Below are 17,858 nucleotides of genomic sequence, written 5' to 3' on the forward strand. Positions count from 1 at the left end.
CCATAGTTGGGTTATATTAGTTAGTAGGCCAAATCCTTCTGAAAACTATAGGCTTTTTCGCGAGAAGACTGATTTTCGGGGCGTCGCCTGGTCTGACAAACAGCGGCTGTAGCTCTGCCACTTTCTACTGCAGATGCGGAAGGCTGACATATGCGGATGCGGTGGATTGTGACACAGCCCGTGCAACAAAAAAACATCTCTCTAGCTTAAACGTATAGATTTTTATGGGGATGTTTTATTACGTTAATTTGTTTGGGTGAGTCAAAGGATTTAAACCAATACTAGTTATTTTCTCTGTGTTTTCTCTGTACCATTTCTGGGTGAGACTGTGTCACTTGTTATACTGTGATTCTGGAGACAGACAGATGCAGTGTAGTTTTACCCACAGAGCTAGGATAGCATCAGCCTCATCCAAACAAGACAAAGACAGGTAGATCAGAGCAGTGCAGAGCCATGTCAGTGATAGGGCTGAGATAGATTGAGATGGCTGGAGGGAGATGGAGTGATGGGAGGAGAATAGGATAGGAGAAGGAGGGGTGGAGGCATCAGGGCTGACACCCAGTCTGACAATCCTTTAAGTCCCAGTGTCTCCGTTCTCTCCACTCTCTCCCAGCACAGAGAGGTGTGTGTGTGTGTGTGTGTGTGTGTGTGTGTGTGTGTGTGTGTGTGTGTGTGTGTGTGTGTGTGTGTGTGTGTGTGTGTGTGTGTGTGTGTGTGTGTGTGTGTGTGTGTGTGTGTGTGTGTGTGTGACCCATACATATTGACCTTCAGTCTCCCAGATTGTGACCCTGTTAGGTGTGACATTACTAGACAGAGAGGAGAGGGTGATGACAAACAAACAGAGAGAATCTACACTGATTGTCTTAACGAGGCTCCTCAGCTTGTAGCATATGTTCATAAGATCCTGTGACTTTACAGTAGGTGAAAAAGGGGTAATGAATATACTGTATCATTGTGCAATGCAAGTCAATATTCTCATTTAATAAATCATGAGAAAACGGACAATGTGAAATCCCCTGAAAGCTGAAAGTAGATTCAGTGTTTCAGTCTGTTCTGCGTGCTGTGCTCCACTCAGGAAAAGCCCCGGCCGCTTAAGTGGAACACAATATCCAAAATCGACGGAGCAGCTCCTCTCATCGGTGCATAAACCCCTTAAGTTAAACAGAACTTGTTAATGTCAGACCTATTTTTGTCAGCCATCCATCCACAACCTCATAATACTCTGTCCTTTTGGGGAGAGAACTATCCCCATTTGTCAGCTGCTGGGGCTGTATTTTCTCATGATTCAGAGTGGTGGTAGTTCAACAGCCGATTAATTCCTGCTGCTAATTTGGGGTGCACCCCAAATGGCACCCTATTCTCTACATAGTGCACTACTTTTGACCAGAACCCTGTGGGGCCCTGGTCAAAAGTAGTGTACCACATAGGGAAAAGGATGCGATTTGAGATCCTTTTTCTGGTGTCCGTGGCTAGGAGGGCAGTGATTGAGTACTATACTCAGTGGAAACTAGCAGGGAAGGGAATGGCTTTCCTCCCTCCACACACACGATAATGATTGATAAATAATAGTCTCGAGTCGGTACTCTTCACTCGGTGTGTTAATGATGGGGACATGGTGAGGAGAGAGTGGAGTTAAAGACTCAAGTGAGTAAAACCTTCCACTGCCTCTATGTGCCTTCCTGACTGCCTGGCTGATTGCTACTCAGTCAATATTCACAACACTATATTCAGTGTCAGTGAATTGGGCTTTCAATCCTGAGTAGGGAGGTTTCCATTGACCCAGGTTTATTCGACTTTAGCAATGTAATGGAAACGTCAGATGGAGGAGACATTTTCTAAATATCGACTATCATTTTATCCGTTCGACAGGGGTGTATTTTTCTTTTGTCAAACATCATTTATTGCAAAAATGTATGATGGAAACAGTGTTTTTCAAATAAATGGTGATTGTCGAATCATTTTGAAGTTGCGGGCACGTGATGTCATCACGGAAAATGCCTACTGCTTGGAAAATCTATTTATTCACCTATAAAGTAATGTTTCTTTGCAGGGCAAGGATTGTCTTGACTTTCAAGAATGCCCGCAATTTGAAAAAATGGACTCTGACGATAAGTAGGCCTAGGCACGTGATAATTAGGAAAGGCCTATGACAAATATTTGTCAATTCTTGCATTCTGTCCATGATAGCTTTAGAGGGCTACCTGAGACATGAAACAGATACAGTTGAAGTCGGAAGGTTACATACACTTAGGTTGGAGTCATTAAAACTAGTTTTTTCAACCACTCCACCAATTTCTTGTTAATAAACTATAGTTTTGGCAAGTCGTTTAGTACATCTACTTTGTGCATGACACAAGTAATTTTTCCAACAACTGTTTACAGACAGATTATTTCACTTATAATTCACTGTATCACAATTCCAGTGGGTCAGAAGTTTGCATACACTAAGTTGACTGTGTCTTTAAACAGCTTGGAAAATTCCAGAAAATGATGTCATGGCTTTAGAAGCTTCGGATAGGCTAATTGACATCATTTGAGTCAATTGGAGGTGTACCTGTAGATGTATTTCAAGGCCTACCTTCAAACTCAGTGCCTCTTTGCTTGACATCATGGGAAAATCAAAAGAAATCAACCAAAACCTCAGAAATAAAATTGTCGACCTCCACAAGTCTGGTTCGTCCTTGGGAGCAATTTCCAAACACCTGAAGGTACCACGTTCATCTGTACAAACAATAGTACCCAAGTATAAACACCATGGGACCACGCAGCCGTCATACCGCTCAGGAAGAAGATGAGTTCTGTCTCCTAGAGAAGAACGTACTTTGGTGCGAAAAGTGCAACTCAATCCCAGAACAACAGCAAAGGACCTTGTGAAGATGCTGGAGGAAACAGGTACAAAAGTATCTATATCCACAGTAAAACAAGTCCTATATCGACATAACCTGAAAGGCTGCTTAGCAAGGAAGAAGCTATTGCTCCAAAACTGCCATAAAAAAGCCAGACTATGGTTTGCAACTGCACATGGGGACCAAGATCGTACTTTTTGGAGAAATGTCCTCTGGTCTGATGAAACACAAATGGAACTGTTTGGCCATAATGACCATCGTTAAGTTTGGATAAAAAAGGGGGAGGCTTGCAAGCCAAAGAACACCATCCCAACCATGAAGCACGGGGGTGGCAGCATCATGTTGTGGGGGTGCTTTGCTGCAGGAGGGACTGGTGCACTTCACAAAATAGATGGCATCATGAGGAGGGGAAATTATGTGGATATATTGAAACAACATCTCAAGACATCAGTCAGGAAGTTAAAGCTTGTTCGCAAATGGGTCCTCCAAAGTGTCAGTGACCCCAAGCATACTTCCAAAAGTTGTGGCAAAATGTCTTAAAGACAACAAAGTGAAGGTATTGGAGTGGGCATTACAAAGCCCTGACCTCTATCCCATAGAAAAATTGTGGGCAGAACTGAAAAAGCGTGTGCGAGCAAGGAGGCCTACACACTTGACTCAGTTACACCAGCTCTGTCAGGAGGAATGGGCCAAAATTCACTCAACTTATTGTGGGAAGCTTGTGGAAGGCTACCCGAAACGTTTGACCCAAGTTAAACAATTTAAAGGCAATGCTACCAAATACTAATTGAGTGTATGTAAACTTCTGACCCACTGGGAATGTGATGAAAGAAATAAAAGCTGAAATAAATCATTCTCTCTACTATTATTCTGACATTTTCCATTCTTAAAATAAAGTGGTGATCCTAACTGACCTAAGACAGGGACATTTTACTTGGATTAAACGTCAGGAATTGTGAAAAACGGAGTTTAAATATATTTGGCTAAGGTGTATGTAATCTTCAACTGTATGTGGGCAGGGTATACAGGCTATCATCATTTTATTAATGTGCATGGCCAAATGGGTAATGGAAACACTTCAGCCACTTTCTATTTTATTACATTTTTTAAGGTGTGACGTCGTTACGTCCAGCTGTTTTTACTGACAAAAGATAATTTCAATAGAAACGCAAGCAACTGTACTTTCTATGCCAACTTTGTAAATGTCGACAAAAAAATCACTGGACAAGTTAAAGGAAACATAGCTAGTGATTGAGGTTTTTTGGTTGTTAAAGCTGAAATCTGTATTAGGAGAAATGGCGCCACTTGCTACCCCAAGCATATTTTGTTATTGTTTTTGTTTTGTTTATTAAACGGAGAAGAGGAGCTCCAGCGTTATGGTAAAACATTTTTGTAGTACATTTTCTACTGTTATATCACTCGTGCAATGATGTCCGACAAAAGAAAACAGTGTTCTTTGTTTGAAGTAACATCTTGTTGTTGGAATATCGCAAATACAGATTCCAACTTTAAAAGGGTGTTTTTGTTACCTTCGTACAGCATACAGTGCATTCGGAATGTATTCAGACCGTTTGACTTTCTCCACATTTTGTTACGTCACAGCCTTGTTCTAAAATTGGTTAAATACTTTTTTCCTCATCAATCCACACACAGTACCCAATAATGACAAAGCAAAAACAAGTTTTTAGAAATGTTTGCAAATGTATTACAAATAAAAAACGGAAATATGACATTTATATACAGTACCAGTCAAAAGTTGACACACCTAGTCATTCAAGAGTTTCTTTATTTTACTATTTTCTACATTGTAGAATAATAGTGAAGACATCAAAACTATGAAGTAACACATATGGAATCATGTAGTAACCAAAAAAGTGTTAAACAAATCAAAATATATGTTATATTCTTCCAAGTAGCCACCCTTTGCCTTGATGACAGCTTAGCACACTCTTGGCATTCTCTCAACCAGCTTCAACGGGAATGCTTTTCCGACAGTCTTGAAGGGGTTCCCACATATGCTAAGCACTTATTGGCTGCTTTTCCTTCACTCTGCGGTCAAACTCATCCCAAACCATCTCAATTGGGTTGAGGTCAGGTGATTTTGGAGGATTTTTCAGGTCATCTGATGCAGCACTCCATCACTCTCCTTCTTGGTCAAATAGCCCTTATACAGCCTAGAGGTGTGTTGGGTCATTGTTCTGTTGAAAAACAAATGATAGTTCCACTAAGCACAAACCAGATGGGATGGCATATCGCTGCAGAATGCTGTGGTAGCCATACTGGTTTAGTGTGCCTTGAATTCTAAATAAATCACTGACAGTGTCACCAGTAAAGCAACCCCACACCATCACACCTGGTTGTCCCATCTCCAAAGAGGAACTCTGGAGCTCTGTCAGAGTGACCATTGGGTTCTTGGTCACCTCCCTGACCAAGGCCCTTCTCCAGCTCCAGGAAGAGTGTTGGTGGTTCCAAACTTCTTCCATTTAAGAATGATGGAGGCTACTGTGTTCTTGGGGATCTTCAATGCTGCAGAAATGTTTTGCTACCCTTCCCCAGATCTGTGCCTCGACACAATCCTGTCTCGTTGTTATATGGACAATTCCTTCGACCTCATGGCTTGGTTTTGGCTCTGACATGCACTGTCAACTGTGGGACCTTATATACAGTAGACAGGTGTGTGCCTTTCCAAATCATGTCCAATCAATTGAATTTACCACAGGTGGACTCCAAGTTGTAGAAACATTTCAAGGATGATCAATGGAAACAGAATGCACCTGAGCAAAATTTTGAGTTTCATAGCAAAGGTTCTGAATACTTATTTAATTTTATTATAAGGATGTAATGAAACAAAATGTGGAAAAACTCAAGGGGTCTGAATACTTTCCGAATACACTGTACATTTTTATTTGAATAATAAAAAGTCACTTTTGCTGAAAGAATCAAACACACTCTTACGCTGTTACTCAATCTGATTTATTGTATATTCCAAGGTCACAACTCTCCTGTCTCTATAAAGGAGCTGTTAATACACTGGAGGAAGGGTTGGCTATAGGCTAATCTGTGAGTACATGCAGTATGCACATACAGTCAGGTCCATGATTAATTGGCAACAATGATAAATAGATTGTATAAAATAAATAATTGAAATACTGTGTGCTAAAAAAAAGGGAAATTATTTTCTTTTATACTTTTATACAGTATTTTTTGCTCATCTTCATCAAGTGTGTCAATAATTATGGACCTGACTGTATATAACCTATGTGATGGGATGAAAGTGTAATTTAAATGTCTCGGAGGGGAAGTGTGTGAACATTGGCCTGATCGACCTCTGGTCCGTAACGACTCCCACAGGGCTGTGTGTGTGTGTGTGTGTGTGTGTGTGTGTGTGTGTGTGTGGTGTGTGTGGTGTGTGTGTGTGTGTGTGTGTGTGTGTGTGTGTGTGTGTGTGTGTGTGTGTGTGTGTGCGCATACGTTTGTCTTTAGGTCTGTCTCACTCTCCTGCCCTGGTTCAAATGGCTAGAGACGGTCTACTGTGCATTGGTGTAATCCCCACAACACATGTTTAACCATTACGCTCTCAACAGAACCGTGTTATCAAGCCCCTGCTGATTAACCCTGCATATACCCTGAGTCGTAGCTAGTTATCCAATCAACCCTTTATAAGCCATGTTTTGTGTTCAGAGCTAAATCCTAGTGACCCACTGAACCAGTGTGTCTTATTAAACTCCCTTTGGGTCTCAGCCAAAATTAGCAAACAGTCCCCCTTGCTATTTTCCGACAACCCCACCTCCCCACTCCTTCATCTCAACTGAATAAACAAGAACATAACCATTGACCATTGTGTTAAGAATCACTCAGTGACTAAGAAAGCCTGACAATCACCCCCTTCACTATGCTCTTCCAGGACCATCTACCTGTCACCACAGCCTTCTAGAAGAGCTGTTGCCATAACAGGGCTGTGAGACTGGGCGTCAGGGGCTTTTCTCACAACCAAGGGCTTGACTGATCACAGGTCAGTGAGTGGGTGGAGGTTTTTAAGAGGTCTCAAGATTGATTTATAACAGGTATAGCAGCGTCTTCACGTGTAATGATACCACAATCAACTCAATGAGATGTTCTCAAATAGACTCTAGCTAACGCTCTAGCTGAAAACATTAGCTTGAGTCTGTCATGTTCTCTCCTTCCGGTCCATCATTTAGATTTTCTGTCCGCTATACATTATTAGGATAGTGACACTCGCTGTTTATTATCTATGCATAGTCACTTTACAAATTACCTCGACTAACCTGTACTCTTGCACATTGACTCGGTACCGGCACCCCCTGTATATAGCCTCGTTATTTTTCTGTCATTTTCTTGTGTTACTTTTTTTTTTTTAATTCACTTTAGTTTATTTAGGAAAAATTCTCTTAACTCTATTTCTTCAACTACATTTTTGGTTAAAGGTTATAAGTAAGAATTTCACGGTAAGGTCCACACCTGTTGCATTCGACGCGTGTGACAAATACAATCGGATTTGATCTGAAGCCGTCAGTGCTGTCTCTGTATCTGTGTGATAAGGAATTGCGTTACGTGATTCACACCCATCCAGTTGTTTTTCTTTTCGAGTTTTTCCATGGACTATGACACACACGGGCGTTGGGTGTTAATGTCACATCGCAATTGCTACAACTGTCTCTTATTAAATCTAGTCTTGTCCCACCTGTCAACATGCTGCCTTGCCTCCCCGAAGTCTTTGATGATCCAAGTCTCTCAGTGTTGTAACAGGAGAGAGCCATCTGTAAGTACGTGTTCAAAGCGACATACTTTCGTCTTAGATATCAAACATTTGGCAGAGCACCAGTGGAAGTAACTCAGTAAGTTATTGCAGTAAAGGGGAATACAAGGCGCTCAAGCGTAACATCACTCAGTGCCTTTCATTTGTCTCTACTCTCTCTCTTTCTACCTTTCTCTTTCTATCTCTTCATCCCCTCCTCTCTCTCTCTCTCTCTCTCTCTCTCTCCACTTCACTCCACTCCACACTGGGGATCTCCCCCGTTCCCAAAGCCAGTGACACTAACAAATCCCCCATCTCTCCTCTCCAGGTTTCAAATGGCCTTTTCCCTGTGGCTAATGTTTTGTCATCCGGTACAGTGATGTTATGTGAATTACCTTGCGCTGGCGCAGGAGAGGTGCCTTGTGGGTGATTTATCACCTGTTTGGTCGAGCCGGCTGGGGGCGACGGAGGCGAGCGCCGAGCGGTTGGTTCCTCTCGGTCTGACGTGCAGAGAGACCATCTGGTGCAGGGGGGTTAATTGAGGGCGATTAAGGTGATTAATAGGTTTGTTTGAAGTGAAAACACAAGACAGAACGGCTTCTGTTACAGCCCAAATATTTTTGGGAAAAAGCCATCAGCCAAGTGTGGGTGGAGTGGAGGGAGAGGGGAGGAGGGAAGGTGGCCTGAGTGGTAGTGACAAATACGATTAGGCTGTGTGTGAATGTGGTGTGTGTGTCTGAAATGGATGTATGAAAGCAGGTTTTGTGTGTCCGTGTCCCTGTGTGTATCCCTGTGTGTGTATGTGTCTCAGGTGGAGGCGTTGTTAAAGCAGGTGTGTAGGCGGCGGCGGCGGCGTGCGTGCGTGCGTGCGGCGTGCGTGCGTGCGTGTCTGTCTGTCTGTCTGTCTGTCTGTCTCAGACCGTGTCTGGCAGTAACAGAGCAGGCTCCAAAGACAGCCTCAGGTCGGAAGGGAAGGTGAGAGGCTGAAGGCAGGTAGGCCTGATGGTGCGGGGAAACAGAGCCTTGTGCTGTGTGCACTGAGGGGGAAAGAGTAATATTGACACGGAGCTAGCTGGTTATAAAGAGCAACTGTTTCTACTCCACTCTCATGATTGTCTGTGCGAGACGACTCAGTTTAAGTTTGCCATGACGTTGGTGACTGTTTAACAAGAGTGTGTGTGTGTACATCTGTGTGTGTCTGAGCAGAGCATGTGCATTATGGAGTAAGTATGTGTGGTTGTGTGATTCTATAAGAAACTAGGACAGTGTGTGTTATCTTTTGTCTTACTTGAGAGTGTGTTTGAGAGTGTGTGTGTGCTTGCGCAGCCAAGTCGTTCAAGATTGATGTGGAAATTGGACGTCTATACATATCCTGAGGACGTCGGGAAATGCCTTCTAAACCAGCCACTAGGGGCAACATTGAGCGTTATTACCGTCAATTAGGCTGGTAATGGGTAATCCCATGAATCTGGATCGGCAGGTTGCGTGTTCGATCCCAGTCGTGTACACTGGTTTTCAATGTTTTGGTTTTAACCCTATCCTTAACCTTAACCATTTGGAATGAATGTTTAAACTTTACCCTTGAGAAAGAAAAGGAGAGCCGCAAACTCTAGGAGCTCAGATGTAATCATTTCCTAACCTAATAACCAACGTTTCGACAGACAAGCTGTGTTCATCAGGGTGTAATGACAAACACTGCAGGTCACTAGTTAATATAGCGTCAAAGGACACACACAGGTGTCTGTAATCATGTGTCTTGAAATCATCTTGATATGATTGGTTAATTTAGAGGTATAAATAGAACATACAAAAACCATGAATGGATAGCATACGATCATTGATACAATTTGGCTACATAGGCCTACAAACATTTACAACGAAACACAAATCACAATAATCACAAAAATGGCTTCAGATCAAAGTCTACGTCGAGACTGAAGGGAGCAAGGGTCTTTAAATGAAAGATCCAAGCAGTCTCTCGTTTTAACAATAAATTGTCGAGGTCACTCGCTCTCCTAGGGAGGGTGACATGTTCGATGCCGATATAACTTCGGGACGAAATCGAGTGGTTCGCTTCCAAAAAGTGGGCCGCAACTGGGTACGTCGAGTTCTTTCACCTAATGGTGCTCCGAGATTCGTACTTTTGAATCACGCTTCGTTTACCCACATCATTTTTACCACAAGGACAAGTTCTAAGATAAATAAGTGCCTTAGTGGAGCGCGTGATAACACCTTCGATTGGGATCCGTTTCCCTGTTTGGGGTTGTGTGAAGGATCTGCATTTGTAAGTGCCATTGCATTGAGCGCAGCCATTACACTTGTAGTTTCCATCCGGGTAGAGGCGCAAATAGACGTTGTGCAGGGATATTTTGAGGTTTACCAATTGATCTCTGAGATTTCTGCCCAGCGAGAATATGACCAAGGGAGGTTCCCGAAAACACATTACCCTCATCGGTTCTTAGAATGTGCCAATGTTTGTTAACGATTCCTTAATTTGTTCAGAGCACTTTGAATGCAAGAATGCTTCTTTTTGCGAGACTGTCCTTGGAAGAGATAACGTCTTGATTTGTTTAGAATTTTCTCAATGGCAGTATTAATCTGACCATTTTTGTACCCCCTCTACTTGAATTTTCTTTGCGTCTCAGCCATGACACTTACAAATATAGATTCTTCACACAACCCCAAACAGGGAAACGGATCCCAATCAAAGGTGTTATCACGAGCTCCACTAAGGCACTTATTTACCTTAGAACTTGTCCTTGTGGTAAAAATGATTTAAACAACAGACCCGGGTTTGATCCCGGGCTGTATCACAACCGGCCGTATATGGAGTCCCATAGGGCGGTGCACAATTTGCCCAGTGTCATCCGGGTTAGGGGACGGATTGGCCGGAGTAGGCCATCATTGTAAGTAAGAATTTGTTCTTAACTGACTTGCCTAGTTAAATAAAATAAAATACATTAAAAAAAATATGTTTTGGAGAAATGGAAAGATACAGAGCAGCAGGAGCAACAAAAACACGTTTGTGTGTGGAGCAACTTCGAAATTTGGAGCACGTGGATGAACGTCTAATACTGTAGTGAGACTGTGATAGTGTGTTGTATTTGCGTGCGTGTGGGGTGTGCACACTTGCCCACACAGCCGGTGCAGTGTGAGTGTGTACCATTCTGAGAGTGTAAATGATCTTCTCCTCCATAGGAAACATAGTCTCACATTCTATGGTTCCCATAGTCTTTCTCGAAGGCATTCCTCATTACCAGTGGAAAGCCTAAAGTTATGCGTAGTACTACTCATCTGAATCAAGTACTGTCTTTTTCCACAAGCACCACATAAACGGGAGGCAGTCAATACTGTTGCATAATAATAGATACCATTACCTTCAGAGCGTAGAATCCCCTTCTCTTTCCATTTCAGTAAATTAAGTGTCAGTGGAAGACTTTCTGATTTATGTCTGTAATTCTATACCATGATTGTACCTGTGTTTATTCCTTTTGTATTATGCTGCTTTGCCCTAGCCTGCAATGGACCGTGTTAGACTTAAAATCTGTTTATGCAATATCATTACAAGTAACCTTATACAAGATATAGAGTGATAAATAGAATCATTCATGTTGAATGTGGTCAGTCAGTTGGAGCGTCGAGAAGGAGTGGGTTACTCTGGTCTATGGGCTTGACGCAATGTTCAGCCTTTTATGGATCTGCTAATATACCCATGAAGGTCATCTGTCAAAACAGAGACTTACGATCAAATTAGAAGGAAGTGTTTCATTTCAAAAAGAAAACAGCCTATCTGTGTGTGACACATAACGGCCATGAGTTAAAGTGGTGTTGATTGTCAATCTAATTAACATATCCCAATTAAAATATGTCTGTTTAAGCTAGAGATATCCGTTTTCTTTTGCATGTTTCAATCCACCGCATCCGCCAATGTTGGCCTCTCACATCTGCAGTGGAAAGAGGCCGAACTGCAGCGCTGTTTCTCAGAACAGGAGACATTCCGAAAATTGGTCTTCTCACGAAAACGTCTGTCGCGTCTGAACTGTTTGGGCTACAAACTGATATGGAAAGAGGAGGCTCTCACAAACACGATGGCGTTCTCCGTTTTGTTCTACGACCGGGACTCATCTGAAGTTAACTGTACCAGTTAAAATGAATTAAAAATGAAAAACTGAAATGTCTTGAGTCAGTAAGTATTCAACCCCTTTGTTATGGCAAGCCTAGATAAGTACAGGAGTAAAAATGTGCTTAACAAGTCATATAATAAGTTGCATGGACTCACTGTGTGCAATAATAGTGGTTAACATTATTTTTGAATGACTACCCCATCTCTACATCCCACACATACAATTATCTGTAAAGTACCTCAGTTGAGAAGTTGATTTCAAGCACAAATTAAACCACAAAGATCAGGGAGGTTATACAATGCCTCGCAAAGAAGGGCACCTATTGATAGATGGGTGAAAATAAACAAAACAGACACTGAACATTCCTTTGCGCATGGTAAAATTATCAGTTACGCTTTGGATGGTGTATCAATACACCCAGTCACTACAAAGATACGGCATCCTTCCTAACTCAGTTGCCAGAGAGGAAGGAAACCACTCAGGGATTTCACCATGAGGCAAATGGTGACTATAAAACAGTTACATAGTTTAATGGCTGTGATAGGAGATAACTGAGGATGGATCAACAACATTGTAGTTATGCCACAATACTAAACTAAATGACAGAATGAAAAGATGGAAGCCAAATTCAATATTTTATCAAATTTCTTTTTTTTCGGGGGGGATACCTATAGGGACTCTAGAATTCAAGTTAAAAACAGACAAGTTTCATTCACCTCATCATCCAGCATATTGATCTCTAGTCAAAACACAGGACTGGAATAGGGAGGCCTGTTTGATCCTTGTGAATTATCCTAACATATGCTGCATGGAAACCTGAGATGGATAAGAGCAGCCTTTTATTGACACTATATATTGTCACAGCTATTAGAGTAAATTGTATTCCGGACTCTAACCCCTCACAGGTTTTCTGCTCTCTCTGCTGGCGTTCTTTGTGTGTGGATCAAGGTGGATGGTTAGCTATGTAAACTATGGTTAGCTACAGTATGTCTGTAACCCTAAATAGCTTTTAAACAGCTGTTGTTATTGGAAGGTGAGGGCCAGCTGCTTAATGCGCTAATGACTAGGCTTTAGCTTAGCGGGCTAACACAATCTTGTGGCGTCTTCCAGTCAGTCACATACAGCACATTTTCTCATACAATATTACATCTTGCCATCTTGCCTTGCTCCAGCACCCCACCCTCCTAGCTCTCAGCTTCTGCCAGCTGTTATTCCCCAGAGGTCTCGTAACCCGACATCAAAACATAGTTTTATATGTCAATAACCCTCCACTTTTCCCCTTTTACGAGATTGGTCCCTGTGGTAATCAATCATTCTTAAGAGTGTGCCAATAAGTCAGCGTAGGAGCTTTACAGACGGAGACCCAAATAACATTGTGGTGGATTGCCTTACCGGGACTGGGAATATGTTAGGCATGTTGTTGGTGTGGGTTACTCTATGGGTAGAATCAGAACCAGGCTGGGTAAATACCACGCTAATGGTTCACAGGGTGGAGGATCAAGGTTTTTTTCAGGACTGTTATAACTGGCACCCTCTGCCAATAAAGTTATTGAACTGGCTGTGCTGGCATGCCTCTGCCCTGACATGGAGGGTGAAGGGGGTGAGGGTTGAGGCTGGGGTGGACTATGAAGTTAAACCGAGAGCACTGTGGTGGGGATAAGGCAGGGATATGCTCTCACCTCTATGTTGCAGTAATCAATTTGTGATGCAAATGGTACGCCCCTGAGTCACAAGTGGGTGTCACTGTATCTGGTGCTAGAGAAGTGATTTAACCCTATTATGAAATGAGATGAAGGTGAAGGTCACTGTCACCAAATGGCAATGCATCATCATCATCATCACCATAATCATAATTGTTATCTTCAAAACTGCACATGACCCAGCAGCTTCTATGTAACCCTCGGTCCTATTGGCCTGTGCGGCTGAAAGGGGCTGAGGCAGGCTGACAGAGGAGAGGTTGCGGTGTGGTTTGTAATATTGCAGAGGTAGAGCTCCAGTGGCCAAGTGAAGGTAACACTATCGCTGCACAGCTGCAACTGTGGGTGCCAGGGGCTGTTAGCTGTTCACTTGGCCTGAGAAGAGAGTGGCAGAGCGGGGAGTTGCTCACTCAACCCAAGAGGTTGGATGGAAAATCCCCAAGCAGGTAGATGTATGTGGGGAGAGACGAGAGAGAACTCTATATGGACGGTTTCAAATATGTTTTTAAAGCTGTGAAATGTCTATTGCGCCAAAGCTGTCTCAGTTACACAGCCTGTCTATTACTAAGTGCTTATGTTTGTGCTTCTGTAAGTGTTATGTGGGGTGGTTAGACCAAACCAAAAAGTGTATATTAGGAGAGGCTCAAAGTCGAGATCAGAGAAGGACAGTCCTGTTCCTCTTGATCCTAAGTGATGAAAAATATTCCTGAGAAATACTGTTCTATTCACTAGTTTCTGTATCTGTTACACTGTGTTGCTATACTGACCCACTTTGTTTCTTTTACTGTGCTGTTACTTTGGCTCGCTTTACTGTACAACACGTTGTGTATATTGTGTTGCATTGGAGTACCTTCAGTTTTTAACTGGTCTTGGTATATTCTGAGGCACGTGACTCCATACAACTGGCCTTTATTTTACTGGGCTCAGAAGGTGAAGTACGAGTGGTCACTGTCCAGCCCACCCACACTGTGAGAGTTAGCACTCCTAGCAGAGCGAGAGGGTTGAGGTAGAGGGCCAGAGTTCTTGAACGGGGACAGCCAGGGCTCCAGGACCTTCCGGGGGTGTGAGCCTGCCTGCCAAACTCAAGAACAGGGCAGAACCCAGAAAATCCCAGAGTCAGAGGAGCTGGATCAAAAAGCCTCCCTGTTGTCTCCGATACTAAACGTTGCTCATGACCTGTCAGGGGATCTCAGAAACTGATATATACATTACACTAACATTGCGGGCCGGAGGCTTCATGCTAGGCACTGCGCTAGGCCAGCAGAGTAAATAAACCTGTGGCGGTTGTGAGGTTGGGGTTGGAGAGAGGCTTGGTCTGTGTTTGAAATAACAGTTCGGTCAGGGTCTGCTACAAGCCAAGCAGTGGTGTGTTTAGTAAAGGAAGCAGAGCTTAAGGGCCAAAGCAAGCTTTTTAAAACCATCTCTCTGAAATGAATATGGCTAAAATGGAAAAGAGGTATAAGCGGGTGGAGGAATCTGAAAGCAGCCAAAAAGGTGGGTGACAAAAGACTGGAGGTTGAAGCTGTTTTGTAGAGCTGTTATGAATCTGATTGTGTTTAAAACAGCATCGAACTGCTCTGTCAGATACTGGCCGCACTAACGCACACACGACTCAGGCCAAACCATTTTTTTATATATATAAACTGCCAATAGGAAGCCGTTTCAGACGTTTCCAAAGAGCAGACAGACAGGGAACATTATGGCTAATATTTCTGTCCCACACAATCCTAATGAGAAATGAGACAAGACTAGCATTCTGAGTGAGATCACAATCTATTAAACCCACAGCACACCATTCTAGCCGTTCTAAAGATGGCCCAAAATGGAATGTGGGGATGAATGATTGGGTCTTCCTCTGTGCGAGGGAAACATTTATTTATATCCCATGTATTATTCTTTACACGAGTCATTATTTCCCTTTGTGAGGGGTGCTTGTGTTTAACTACTACGGTGAGAATGGTAATTTCTGCCCTCCGCAAGGTCTTAATATTGCTAAATCCACATTGATAGGGTTAATTAAAGACACAGACACACGTTCTTCTGTTCTGTCTGTCATTGGCACTGTTGGGCACACCTCTCTCTCTCTTCAGTGCAGAGCCTAACGTCTATGAAAGGCCTGAGAGAGAAAAGAGAGGGAAAGGCCTATCTTTCTGCATTCCAAGATGTGCTGAGATAGTGAGCGACACACAAAGACCGGAGCAGTGTGCTATCAGCACACGGTTGACGCCACATAGTCCAGAGTTGTCAAAACTATCTGGCTTTCATATCGCCCATATTACAATGGAGGACAAAAAAGAGAGAAGAAAGAAAACATAGTGAAGGATGCAGATCAGCTGCGGGTTCAAACAAACCCAAGTAGCGTCAAGCTTCGCGTACCATAAAGAACAATGTATGTTGCCTACCCAGAAAACCTGGAACATTCACAGAACATTAGTTAAGATTCCCATTCTAGTTCTAGTTAGGGTTTTGTCTAACAATAGGATGATAAAATCCCAACATTTCTTTCAGAAAATGTTTAAACGAAATATCCTTGGAATGTTGTGCACAACATCTGTATCAACCACCACAGAACATTGTCCAAATGTTCTCATTGGGCTTCCAGGTAATGTAATAACACAATGTACCAGTAATGTTTTTAGAACATACTGCCACAACAAAATGTGAGAGCAACGTTCTGGGAAGGTTCTTGCTACCTCAGGCGAATGTTTTATACAATCTATTATCATATAGACAACTGGATAGTATAATCATCAGCCCAACTGGAAAATGTTGGTTTGCTGGGTTGGTATTGCTGGCACCAGCCCCTCCCCATCCTGTCTCTGTCTGACTAAAGAAAGGGAGTGTGTGTGTGTGTGTGTGTGTGTGTGTGTGTGTGTGTGTGTGTGTGACTATTTATATTTTTGAAAAAAGGCATGGAATGATGCAATTTTTTGGTATTAATATATGTTATAACATTTATATAGAGCACTAGAAAAGTGTTGAACAGGTTTGGAGGTGTTTCTCTTTGGTTTCTAACGTTCTCTCTCTATCTATCTCTCTCTGAGAGCTGCAGGCCACCTGCCTCCCCATGTACTCCTTTCTTTGTTAGTTTTCTTTAGAATTAAAGGGATTTTTGAACACCACAGAGTTTATTTTGACAGTGTTAGCACTGAGAGGGAGGACAGGAGCAGGCAGTGTAGATACTGGGATTCGAAACATAAACGCTTTGGGCAACAGTTCAATCACTGAGCTACCTATTTTACATTTTCCTAAGAACTTTTACGTGTGAAAACAAAAATGAAATACAGAAATATCTCATTTACATAAGTATTCACACCCCTGAATCAATACTTTGTAGAAGCACCTTTGACGGCGATTACAGCTTTGAGTCGTCTTGGGTATGTCTGTATCAGCTTTGCACCTCTGGATTTGGAGATTTACTCCCATTCTTCCTTCCAGATTTTGTCAAGCTTTGTTAAATTAAATGGGGAGGGTGGTAAACGGCTATCTTCAAGATTCTCAATGGGATTCAAGTCTGGGCTTTGGCTGGGCCACTCAAGGACTTTCACATTCTTGTTCTGAAGCCATTCCAGCGTTGCTTTGGCTGTATGCTTGGGATCATTGTCCGGTTTGAAAGTAAATCTTCGCCCCAGTCTAAGGTTGTTTGCACTCTGAAGCAGGTTGTCGTCAAGGATTTGTATTTGGCCCCATTTATTGTTCCCTCTATCCTTACCAGTTTCCCGGTCCCTGCCGCTGAAAAGCATCCCCATAGCATGATGCTGCCACCGCCATGCTTCACAGTAGGGATGGTGTTAAACGGATGATGAGCTGTGCCTGGTTTTCTCCAGACAATAGCACTTTGCATTCAGGCCAAATAGTTACATTTTCAGGCCAAATAGTCTCATCAGACCACAGAATCTTTTGCCTATGTCTTTCACGTGCCTTTTTGCAAACTCCAGGCGTGCTGTCATATTTGTTTTAAATCAGGAGTGGCTTCCGTCTGGCCACTCTCCCATAAAGCCCAGATTAGTTAAGTGCTGTAGAGACTGTTGTCCTTCTGGCAGGTTCTTCCATGTCAGCCAAGGAACTATGTAGTTCTGTCAGAGTGGTCAATGGGTTGTTGGTCATCACTGTGCTCTTGGAAACTTTCAACACTCTAGAAATTGTTTTACACTCTTCCCAGGTACTGTATATGTCTCATCACAATTCTATTTAGGAGATCTATGGACAGTTCCTTGGACTTCATAGTATAGTTTCTGCTCTGACATAGACTGTCAACTGTGGGACCTTAGACAGAAGTGTTTCTTTCTAAATCATGTCCAAACAATTGAATTGGCCACAGGTGGACTCCAATGAAGTTGTAGTAACATCTCAAGGATGATCAAAGGAAATTGGATGCACCTGAGCTCAATTTGGAGTGTCATAGCATGTGAATACTTATGTAAATTAGATATTT

This window comes from Salmo salar, chromosome 23 (assembly GCF_965601325.2).
Source record: "Salmo salar chromosome 23, fSalSal1, whole genome shotgun sequence".
Taxonomy (NCBI): domain Eukaryota; kingdom Metazoa; phylum Chordata; class Actinopteri; order Salmoniformes; family Salmonidae; genus Salmo; species Salmo salar.